We start from the raw sequence: 13175 nt of genomic DNA, 5'->3' as shown, positions 1-13175 counted from the left end.
AGGCATCAGAATGCAGAACAATGAAAGAGCCCCTTTCTAATGGAAACAATTCTAGCACCATTCTAGGGCTTTTGGTATAATATAATTTCACTTAATATTTAATAATAAGCGTTTCATGTTTTTACATTGATTTCCTAAGTACAATTTATTCCACTCTTGCATTAAAAAAATAATTTTCCTATTGTTTTATTTATTGGTTTTTATATATTAAAATATAATTATAACCCTTGGACTATTCTACAGTACTTTGTTTGCATATTTTGTTGAAAAAGAGCAAAAGTAAAATGACTGATATTCTTTGATTTTGATCAAATTACCTAGCATTTAATAACAGCTACTATTCTTCATTTTATATGCAAACATGTGTTTATATGTCTAAGTACATCTTATGTATATGTATACATGTAGGTACATAAGATATATGTATGTGTATGAATACAAATTTGGCATGGTATATGCTACTGACATTGTGCTAATTACAATGAATGACCTTAAAATATCTAACTTTTCTAGTGAATTTAAAACAATAGGAAATAATGCTATTTTTTATTAATTGGTTGTTCAATTCCTCGGCCAAATTAATTTGGATTTCAACCTTGTGCCATGCCACAGTTTTACTACTAAACAGCTATTAACAATGGCTTAAAAAATCTTCCACAGATTTATGAATTCATCATTACAAAATAATTCCATGTCATTAACAACTTAAAGCCAAAGTTTATCATTTCCCCAAAGCAATACAAAAATTTAAGACCTAGTTATGATTTGTTGATTGCTAGACAATTTATTCTATTTTCTGTGTTAGACTCAGGGGAAAGATATGGAAACAATTCCTATTTACTGTTATTATTCAGATTGATATATGTTTATTTAGTGTGGTTCCATGAAAAAAGAAGAGATCATAAAATGGACAATTCTGTTCTCAGAGTCCCTTTGGAAATCAAGCATTCATAGAAAATAACATTCCTACACTTAAGGAAAAGATGTCTTTCTTATTTTCCTCAAGTTTCACATTATGCAAAAAACACTTGCTTAGAGTTATAGAATTTATGGGACTGTTGCCTTAAAATTCTGCCCTGACAATAACGGCTTGGAAATCATTCTGTCTGCTGCTCCCCTCAAAGCAGCACACATAGCCAGTCTCCGTTTGTATTTATCGTGGTTTTCAAGTATTGGTTCCCAGTAAGAATAAAAGGAGAAAAGAATAACGAGATGTGGTCACACAGACTTCTTTTGCCAACACATTATGTTTGAGTATAATATTGTGTGGAGCCTTTCTTCTGATACTGTTAAGTTCTTTAGTCACATAGGATCCTAGGGATTCGGCATCCTTTGACTTTCTGATTTTTAAAATAATATCTGTGATTTCTTTTTGTCTGTTCCCCTGGATAATGCCCACATTTTTCACTCATATGAATAGAGACCTAGAAGTAACTGTGGCTGTTCTGTGGAATCATGGAATCATGGAGATGGTATAGTACAGTTTCTTATTTTACCAGGAGGCAGAAAAATAGTAACTTGCTCAAAGGCAAATGGCTAGCTGGAAGCTGAGCTGAATTTTACATTTCAAAGTTATGCCCACCGTAAAATACTACATTTCCCACATTGGTAAAAAATAGGAAGGCTGTCACATATTTGGTAAAAGTAAATTTAAAAATATTCTTACACATTTGAAGTGTTTTTCAGATCTTGTGTAACAACATAAGAAACTGAAGAATTAACATGTGCAGAGATTGGTTGTAGCTCTAGTAACTAGAATGAAGAAATGGCCATGGGAGGGACACAAGTCAACTTTCTCAGGTTGTATGTAATCTCCCGAAAAATTCTGTTATTTGCTAGGTTTTGATATCAAGGTTAATATAGCTTGTAAAATAAATGGAGATGTTTCTTCTCCACTCTTTGCAGTAAAACACATTAAGAGCTATAGATAGTATCTGTTTCCTGATGTTATACTAATACTTACTTAAAAATCTTCTGCACAGACCCACCACTCTTAAGTTTGCTTTATTGCTAATTGCTAGAAATATTTGTCATTAGAACTTTTAAATAAATTTTGAGTTAATTTTAGACATACATTTTATCAAAATTTTAAATGTTAGCATAAATCCATTTAATTTCTTTGGCTTATTCATTTCTTTGGTTTATTCATATTTTTCCCTTGCTCTCATAATCAGCTGCACTAGGTTATACATTTTAAAAAATTCTATTTTATTAGCTTTATGTTGTGATGCCAGCTCTTTGCTTTCTGTATGCTTCACTTTTCTGTTTTAAAAATAATTTCTGCTTTTTTCTTTATTAACTTTTTCTCCCTTGCCTTAACTCATTTTGTTTGTAATTTCCTAGCCTGTTTATTTTAATATTTATTGAGTTTGCATTCTTTGTAACAATGAAAACATTTAAAACTATGAATTATATCATGTGTAATTTTTAAAAATTTGTCCAAAGATTAGATAAATGCACACTCATATGCTACATCATAGATGAATACATATTAATGCAGATATATGTTCTCAGTATATGTTCAATGATGAGTAGCTTACAGAATTAAATTGCAGTTGTACAATTTGTATAGCTGGGTTATATTTGCATGCTTTTTAAGCTTAACTTTTAATTTTTAATTTTTCTATATTTAGTGTGAATTGTTCTTGTATTAAGAAATATAATGGCACTTCCTGTGGGATTTTAGTTCCAGGAGGAAATAAGCTACATTTCTTTTCTCAACATCATGTACTCTATTGGTAGCACTATGGTAACCACATAGCTGTTCCTCAAGTATCTGAAGCATCAAATTGAATTCACATACTTTTAAATACCCAATACCCAAGGCTATTCATGTTTCTCAGAGATAGGACTCTGTATCTTTGGACATTATTGATAATGCTAACTTGGCATAATCTTACTTATTTTCCTTCTAGACTCATTAATATTAGCCTACATTGGAGTTCAGAAATCCTGGCCACATGACCAAGGATGACTTTACACTGTAAGCCTAGGAATACACTCAATACATTTCCTAACAGATCTCTAAAACAGTCTTCTGGCAAACAAACTCCCTTCAATTGGTCAACTGTGAGAAAATTACACTGAGATAACATGGAAGTTGAGACTGCTACAGGGATTGACAGAAATTGTGGAAATTCTGAAAGCCTCTGAGATCTGTGAGCAAGCATGGACCCGAAGAGATGCTGCCATTTCCAGCAGGGAAATTGCTACCATTTTGATATGTCAAAAATGGGGGCTAATACCTCTATCCTCTATCATTATTGGAAGCTGCTGTTCCTGAAGTTACTATATTGGATTTTCAACCACAGTTTTATTATCCTACCTCACCCTTGCCAGAGCTGCCAGAGGTTTCCAAAGCCGAGCTACTGCTGATTTTTCAACACATAGGCTAAGCTCTCCAAAGTATGACTTTGCAGTATTTCAGCAGAGTCTATTGGGATTTAATACAAATCGCCATCTCTGTCACTGATCAAAAGTCACTTTCTGTCATTCACTGCATGGACTTCCTGGATCGCTGTTCTTTTTTTTTTTTTTTTTTTTTTTTAATGTTTATTTATTTTTGAGAGAGAGAGCGTGCAAGCGAGAGAGAGCACGAACAGGGGAGGGGCAGAGAGAGAGAGAGAGGAGGACACAGAATCCGAAGCAGCTCCAGGCTCTGAGCTGTCAGCACAGAGCCCAACGCGTGTCTCGAACTCATGAGCCATGAGATCATGACCTAAGCTGAAGTTGGATGCTTAACTTACTGAGCCATCCAGGTGCCCCAATGTTGGTATTCCTAAATGTTTGTTCCTTTCCTATCTCCACTCAAAGGTGTCTAACACTCACCAACACAACAAGATTGTGGTGGCCTGACATCTCCTCAGGCTGTTTTGCTGATTGAGGATGAGGTATGCATATTTGTCCTTGCACACATTAATTCTTCAATATTCTTCAGTTTTGTCTATATATTTAACTCATTTTCTGAATTGAATGTCTATTATATACCTGATTCTTTGTTAGTCTGTGGGGTTGGAAAAGAGGACAAGCACAATTCCTGCCATGTTACAGTGGTAAATGTAGGGAGAAAAGAAGTACGCAAAGTGATATGAACACATAAAAGGGGAAATTCAAAAAATTATGACTCTCTAGACCAGACATCTAGTTGGCATACTGAGAACATATGCCCAACTATGATGAAAGAAACCTTATTATTGCTGGAAAACAGGAAAATATGCCATCTTACAAAGAAGGTTAAAAATTGAATAATTACTGAACAACAGAAAATAGGATAAAATTAGTAGATGCATCAAAGCAAAGCAAACACAAGCTCAAGAGGGTTGATTAAAGTAGCTGTTGGGTACCAAGTAAAAGGCCATTTATATGAATTAAGTTATTAAATCCTCAGTGAGGTAGATAAAAAATTTTTCATTCTAGTCTTACAGATGATGAAACTGGATCCCAGAGAGTTGATGTAACTTGCCTAAATTCAGACAGCTAAAAGTGGAGAAGATGCGCTATGGCACTCAGGGGTTCGGCTCACAGCCCATGTCCCTAACCATGGCATTTTACGGAGTCCTGAGGTAAAATTTAAGCAGAAATCTAACCAATTATCTTGCATGGAAAAGCACAAATATGAAAATCAATGGATATAAAGAGCTGGAATATTTCCCCAACTTCTGCTTTGCCAATTGAGTAGGTACTCAAGCTAGTCAGAAGATAAAACTCTGGAAGAGATGGATGGCTATTTTTCTTTTCTTTTTTCTTTTTCCAGATTAAGAAGAGGCTTGATTGTTTTAGCCCATATCATTTAGTTTTAAGTCCACAAAATTGAAATAATAGCAATAATAATATTTTAATGTTTGTAAACATTTTGGTGTAGTCAATTTATAGCTTTTATTACAATAAATGCCAATATCACCCAGAAATTAATTATAATAATTATTGTTAAAGTGTTAATTAAAATGTTATAGGTATGAAAAAAGGTAGAGGAGGCCATTTAAGGAAGGGCCAATCATCACCATTTCCAGACTAGTTCATAGGAAGAGGAGATGCCACTCTCAAAGGATGAATTGTTCTATGATACCTTTAGTGAGTAGTCACAATGTTTCTGTGTCTCAAGTAAAGTATGCTCTATTCCATTGTACCACCATTGTGTCCTATGTTGTGCTGGGGATACTGTAACTGTATTAAAAAATGTGAAAAATGAATAAATTAATTATAGTGTATATTTACTTAAACTAAAAATAAGGAGAGACTAGAAAGCAGACTTCATGGTTTCTATTTTGATGTCTCTCTTTAGTTTCTTAAATAAAAGATGAAATATAGTACTTTTTTTCTTTTTTATTATCAAAAAATATTTTTAAACATTTATTTATTATTGAGAGAGGGAGACAGAGCATGAGCATGGGAGGGGCAGAGACAGAGAGGGAGACACAGAATCCAAAGCAGGCTCCAGGCTCAGAGCTGTCAACACAGAGCCCAATGCGGGGCTGGAACCCACAAACTGCGAGATCGTGACCTGAGCGGAGGTCGGATGCCCAAGTGACTGAGCGACCCAGGTGTCCATTCTTTTTTTCTTTTTAAAGTCACCTTTACCATCACGAAATGAGTGAGGCTTTTAAATTATTAGTGAATCTTCTGTGCTACTTATTTAAACTTCTTTCAAGTTGTTGAAATGTACTAGTAATAATCATTAAAGACATTGAATCTTTTGAGGAGCTCAAAGATTCAAGGCTTTGATATCTATATGTATGTGTAGGTATACACACACTCAAACTTGTTTCTTCTTGACATTTTCAAATGTCTTTTGATATATTAAATACTATTATGCAAGTATAAGCAACCTTTTTCTTTTTCTAGAAATATACTTTAGAGAGCCTGAATGAAATTTTTGGTTGAAAATGCTTGGAATGAGGCAACTATAATTAAGGTAGTTTGATACGAGCAGGAAGTATGCCAGATATTTCTTTTCTATTATTCTAATGCTCTGTTTTTAAAATTTACAAATTTGTTTCCTTTGCCAAAGAGATGGGAAACATACATTTTAAGAAGAAAACATGCAGACTATTACCAGTGAATTAATTTTGTTTCCTCAAACATTGTGAAGACAGTGTGATCCAATTTAAGCAACCTGAGGGAAAAACAGGTGATATTCAGGTTTTCAAATCCTTGAGGATTGCATATATAGACTGAAATTTTTGAAATGCTATCTGAATAGTGATTAAATCATTGCTCTGTTTATACCTGGAGTTTTTATCTTTAATAGATATTCTACCATATTAAGATACTTCAGAAATCCTTTTTATTTCCATAGCTTCTATAGAGACTATCACTTTTCTGTGACATATTAAAAGCAAATCAAAGACATATTATTTTAATATCATTTACCTTTGATTGAGGGAGTAAATATATTAAGCTCACTATTTTATGATCAGGAACTAAAGTATTTATGCAAGTAGCTAACAAATATAACTCTTCATCTTAGGATTTATCGCAAAGGCTGTCAGTCCAAAGTCCCTTTCCCCCACTTAGTGATGGCCCATTACCTACTAGTAGAGGTGCCTGTAAAATGGAGAAGGGTGATACTCGTTAGGGGTCTATATTCTTTAAAACAGTCCATGTACAGCGAACAAGTGTACTTCTGTTAGGATAGAAACCCGTACAGGCATCTGGAGTAAGCCAAGGGAACAAGATTAATTGTAGAAAAACAATGATCACTTAGCACTTTTTGGAAAATAAAACATTGCAAAAAACTGTGTTTAGTGCCAGTTTTTTTTTTTTTTTTTTAAGAAAATAATCTATATTTTAGACTTGGAGTCTCCTTGTAGTCTTAGCTCATAAAGCGTCAGGTATCATGAGTGGTCTCCGGTCTACTCAATTCAGATTTGGTGTATGTTGAATTCTTTGCCACCCACAGCCTAGCTCTCCAACAGGCACAATGATGGAAGGACTCTTCCTACTTATTCCTCAAGGCACCGCTTGATTGGGTCGAAATGACCACCGTTACCAATTTAAAGATGCTGACCTCATTCCTCCTCCTCCCCACCAAACATTTTGGTACAAAGACTGTGAACAGAATCCTATCATTTATCTGCTCCCTGCAATAAGGGGAGGTATTTCTCCTTGGCAGAGTCTGTGGGTGGAGCCTTGCCTTAATTCTGACTGTAATAATGAGGTAGTGTCCCTCCCACTCCTCATCTCACAGTGGCCATGGAGACTGCATGATGAATCCCTAACAACCATCCCTACCCTGCACAAACAAGAGCAGAGATATCCTCCCCTGCCACCTACTCACTTTTTCAGAGACTGTATGGGTGGAGCCCTGTCCTCTGGGTAGCAGACAAGTAGGGTGGACTAGATTAGCACTACAAAAGTTTTGTTCAAACTGACAATGGAACCATGGCCTACAAAAACTGGCCAGGAAATGCAGTTTGATCATAAATAGGTTGGCTACCGTCTAAAGTAGAATATACAAATAGGAACAAAATTTCAAAATGTAATTGCCAAAGCACGTAAGATAAAATTATTTGTCAAACCCCAAACCAGGAAAATCTTAAGTTGAATGAGAAAAGTTAATTAACAGACACCAACACTGAGAATAGCGCATATGTTGAAACTTGGAACATGAAGAGTGAGGAGGAGGAGTAAAAAGGGTAAATGTATTGGTAAATAGAAGACTTTTCTTCTCCTCCCAAGTTTTTAAAATTATGCTTGACAGTTAAGAACAATAATCATAAAGCTGTCTGATGTGGTTCTCAATGTAGGTAGACAACCATGTTTTAAAAAACATAGTATAGGGAGGTGGTTAAGTGACCTAAATTCTAGGATCTAAGCTACATCTTACTCGAGGCGCAAAATACTCAAACTTCTAGGTGCTTTCCTTTTGTTGTCATCACTCACCATGTTTGTTCCCTATAGGCTTTTTTTTTTTTTTTTTTTTAGCAAAATTTCTTTAACTACTCATTGGTCAATATTTCTTAATTGTCTTTAATTGATTCTAAAGTTTGTTTTTATGGGAAGATTTCTTATAAAGCCACCATTAACCTGAGTACTGCTTCTTTTTTCTTTATATGCATATTATTTCTACAGAAAAGTAAACAAACATTATTTTGGTGATTCAGAAATCTGAATTACTTTGATAAAATTTAAGCATATATCCATTTCTTAAATTTCAGGATTTTTTTTTATAGTACTCTTTAAACTAGAAGTCATCTTTCTTCTATAGTAATTGTATAATGGATTAAATCCAATCCTTCTAAAATTAATTGAGAATCACTACTTTAGAGATTTAAATTGAAAAATATGTTCTAACTTTCTAAAAAAAAAAGGTGTTGGCAACTAATATGTATGTGCATCTCCCCTTAAAACTGCTTTCTTGATATTTGCATATTTTTCCTAGAGGAGAAGTAGCTGTGAAGAAACCGCAAATTCTCCATATAAGCTAAGGAAGGTTCTGGTTTGGAAATGGCTCAGTATTATTCTGTTAAGAGAACACTTTCATAGTACATATCAGCAAATTATAGAATTCAATAACAACCTGATAACCACAATAGTGGGAAAAGACACCCAAAGACTTGGATTAGAATTAGAATGTCTAGATGAACATAAAAACCATCTGTAAATTAGAGATATATTTGGGGCAAATGAATCAAATATGCTATTGCTAAAGATAAAGTAATTACAGTTCGTATCCTACCAAAACAAAATTGATTTAATTCAAAATTAGAAAAGAAAAACATAATAGTTTTGAGCAAACAAACCATTAAAACTTAAATAACACATGTGTGTAATTATTTTAAGTCTTTGGTAGCCATGCCCAAAGAACTCCTGAATTTCATTTTAGTTGGTAAGTGTGAGAATTCACACAGGTAAGGAAATTGCCAATTACCAACTGTCTGATTCACTTTCTGTAAAAGAGAAACCTTTGTATATTATGCAAACCCAATCATAGAGCAGTTTCCTAATAAATCCACAGTGGAAAAGTAAAAACATAACTGAATCAATAAATACATGAATAAAAGTCCTGAAGCCTTCAATTCAACGGAGCAGAGCACCCTTGCAAGACAGAACCTCAGTATCCATGTTCTTTTACTATTTTCTTTATGAAAACAAGCCAATAAAAGAAAAAGAAATGTATTTAATTTTTATTAAAACAACAAAAAACAAATGCACACCAAACAAAAAGAACAAAACCACCAACAAGAAGCCACCCTGTGATATGAAGCAGTTTAGAAAAACATAGTTAATAATAACTTTTATTTATTTCTTTACTTTCCACAGGGTAGCTGGTCAAATAAGGAATTAATTAAACTCAACTGGTTTATACTCCATTAAAACATTCCACTAATTTAAAAGTAACACCTATAAGTTGTGGATTATACATTTGAATTTGTTTTGTGCTTTTTTAGTCATTTTTCCCCATTTGGAGTATGCAGCTGGATTATATATGAAGACCATTTCCCTAATACTTAAATGTTTGTATTTACTTTGTATATATTTTTGCAAATATGAGTTTTAGTGATCACAGAATAAAGGTTTACACAAAAAATAAAAATATCCTTGTTGGGCATTCATGATATTTAAAACTGACACTTTCAGAAAATTTCTGTGAATATGCTTTATATAAGTGTTTCAGAATTTTTGCCAAGTGTATACACCTGTGTCACAATCACCCAAATGAAGAAACACATGCTACCAGTATCACAAGTAACCACTGTTCTCCCTTATTACTACATCCTTCTTTGTCAATAGGAAGCACTGTTCCAATTTCTGCCACCACAGAATAATTTTGCCTATTTTTGTATTTATTTAACTGGAATTACTTTGTGTCTAGATCCTTGGGTTCTATCCTATGTTTGGGATTCAGCCATATTGTTGTCGCCTATAGCAACAGTTTTGTTTCTGCTGCTTGTAAAGTGTTACATATACAACATAGGAGCATACTTACTATCGGAGGAGGTCGTGGAGAGGACCCGACCGCCAGCTGACCCTGTGAATCAGACTCTGGCCGAGGGAGGCTCCTCACCTCCTGCCCTGTCCTTGGACTGTACCCTTCCGGCTACCGTTCCCAGCCCGGAGCCGCTTCACAGACCAAGCCTTAAAATAGTAATGTGTTGTTGAGACCGACCACCTGGACCCCCGGCTGACCGGAAGCTGGACCCCGGCAACTTAGAGGTTCCTCATTCTCTTCCCTCGGCTTGGAAAGTCCGTTCCGCCCTCGGTTCCCACCGCCGGAGCCGTTTTTAAGAACACAGGCGTGAGGGAGCAACATGACTTTGAGACTATCTGCACTACTTAAGCCCATCTTAAGGCCTTTAGATAAACTGGGATTCTGGTGGGCGAATGCGGAGCCCTCCTCGACTTGCGGCCACCCAAGACAAGCCCCACTGTAAGTTCCTTTCCTTATGAAGCCCGCCACCTCCCCGTCTGGAGGGGCCTGCTTTCTTCTTCAGCTTGTCCTTGCCCTCTGTGTACACAGCCAGTTTTGAATTTTACCCGGGAAGCTCCTGGGACTGTGAAACATCCCATACATATATAATGTATTTTTCAATTTTGTTAGCGTACGTTTTGGTTGTTTGGGAACAGAATTGCTTGGCCGTAAGACCAAAGCATACTAGGCTTTAATATAAATTGCCAAAGGATTTTGCAAAGTGGTGAAATGGATTTATATTGCCACCCACAGTGCTTATTTCGTTTGGGTCATTTCCTTGCCAGTACTTTGTGTTATCTTTTTCTTTGTTTGATTTTTATTTATTTTTTAAAGTTTATTTATTTATTTTGAGAGAGAGAGGAGAGAGAGAGCACTAGCAGGGGAGGGGCAGAGAGAGAGAGAGAGAGAGAGAGAGAGAGAGAGAGAGGATCCCAAGCAAGCTTTGCCCTATCAGCGGGGAGCCAGTCATGGAGCTCAATTCACTGAAAGGCAAGATCAAGACCTGAGCCTAAACCAAGAGTCTTAACCGAGCATCCAGGCGCCCCTGTATTTTATTTAAATTATAGCCATTGTATTGCATGTATAGTGTTATATCATCGTGGTTTTAATTTAAAATTCCTTGTGATTTGATGTTGAACATTTTTAATGTATATATTTAATATGGAATATATTATTTAACATATTTGAATATGTGATTTTGTAAAATGACTGTCCCAGTCTTTGCATATTTTCATACTGGATTTTTTAATTTTTTAATTTATTGAAGTTTTAAATATAACATGCTTATGAATGCCTTGTCAGATACATATATTGTCCATATCTTCTTGCAATCTCTCTTACCCTTTCATTCAATGTTGTCTTCATTTTAATGAAGTCCAAAGCACCACTGAAAAAAAAAACTGTATTTTGAAAGAACTGTAGAATGAAGAGAGCCGGCAGATGCCAGATGATACAGATTAATGTCCGTAATAAGGCATATTAGCATCAGGTACCCCTAATGTGACTCACTGAATGGGAAACATCCTCTGGTGTTTTTGAGAAAAATGTATTATACAAGTTCATTAGGAGAAAACATCAAATGAACTCAAATTGAGGGGCATTATGCAAAGTAATTTATCAATATTCTTCCAAAGTGTCAAAATCATGAAAGAAAAAGAAAGTGAAAAGCTGTTTAGGCTCACTTCATGATATAATTAGTACTTTTCCATTTGCATTTAATAACTATTTTGGAGGAGATATTTTAAGATAATACAAATATGCTGTGCTTTCACTCATTTTAGCATCTGTTACTAGATCTTGCCTGTAAAAATTGTTATCGTGGTCATCTAAGGAGAGTTTCTATTTCCCTGATTTCTTCTACATTTGTCATTTATTTGTGATTACTTCCATTTGAGACTCTGGTTAAAAATTATATGTCCTTCTTAAGCTCATGAATACATTGCCCTTTGTTATCCTCAATAAACTCGATTGTCTGATCTTTCGTATTTAGACTACCAGCGAAATGTTTACCTTTTTTGTATGGTGTGAGGTATGAGTCAGAATCATTTTTTTTTCCATATGGAAATTCAATGACCCAAGACTTTATTTGGAAGCATTTCCCCCTTATATGGCAGTGCCAACTTTGTCATAAATTCAGTATAAATGTATGTGCAGGCTTATTTCCGTTCTCTGTTTTCTATTTATATATTGGTATTGAGGTTTTTAGCATCTTTCATTATATTGTTTGCTCTGTAATTCTTTTTTATGCTATTGAAAATGGTATCATTGTTATGATTTTGCATTCTAATTATTTGTTGCTGGTATGCAGTAACAAATTTTTAATTTAGTTTATTTTTATTTTTTATCATGGTGTGCTTTCTTTTTTTTAATTTTTAAATTTTTTTTTATTTTTTCAGTATATGAAATTTATCGTCAAATTGGTTTCCATACAACACCCAGTGCTCATCCCAAAGGTGCCCTTCTCAATAGCCACCACCCATCCCCCATCAACCCTCAGTTTGTTCTCAGTTTTTAACAGTCTCTTATGTTTTGGCTCTCTCCCACTCTAACCTCTTTTTTTTTTTTTTTTTTTTCCTTCCCTTCCCCCATGGGTTTCTGTTAAGTTTCTCAGGATCCACATAAGAGTGAAACCATATGGTATCTGTCTTTCTCTGTATGGCTTATTTCACTTAGCATCACACTCTCCAGTTCCATCCACGTTGCTACAAAAGGCCATATTTCATTCTTTCTCATTGCCACATAGTATTCCATTGTGTATATAAACCACAATTTCTTTATCCATTCATCAGTTGATGGACATTTAGGCTCTTTCCATAATTTGGCTATTGTTGAGAGTGCTGCTATAAACATTGGAGTACAAGTGCCCCTATGCATCAGTACTCCTGTATCCCTTGGATAAATTCCTAGCAGTTCTATTGCTGGGTCATAGGGTAGGTCTATTTTTAATTTTCTGAGGAACCTCCACACTGCTTTCCAGAGCGGCTGCACCAATTTGCATTCCCACCAACAGTGCAAGAGGGTTCCCATTTCTCCACATCGTCTCCAGCATCTATAGTCTCCTGATTTGTTCATTTTGGCCACTCTGACTGGCGTGAGGTGATACCTGAGTGTGGTTTTGATTTGTATTTCCCTGATAAGGAGCGACGTTGAACATCTTTTCATGTGCCTGTTGGCCATCCGGATGTCTTCTTTAGAGAAGTGTCTATTCATGTTTTCTGCCCATTTCTTCACTGGGTTATTTGTTTTTTGGGTGTGGAGTTTGGTG

Source organism: Leopardus geoffroyi, chromosome A3 (genome assembly GCF_018350155.1).
Source record: "Leopardus geoffroyi isolate Oge1 chromosome A3, O.geoffroyi_Oge1_pat1.0, whole genome shotgun sequence".
Taxonomy (NCBI): domain Eukaryota; kingdom Metazoa; phylum Chordata; class Mammalia; order Carnivora; family Felidae; genus Leopardus; species Leopardus geoffroyi.
This window is presented reverse-complemented; position numbering follows the sequence as displayed.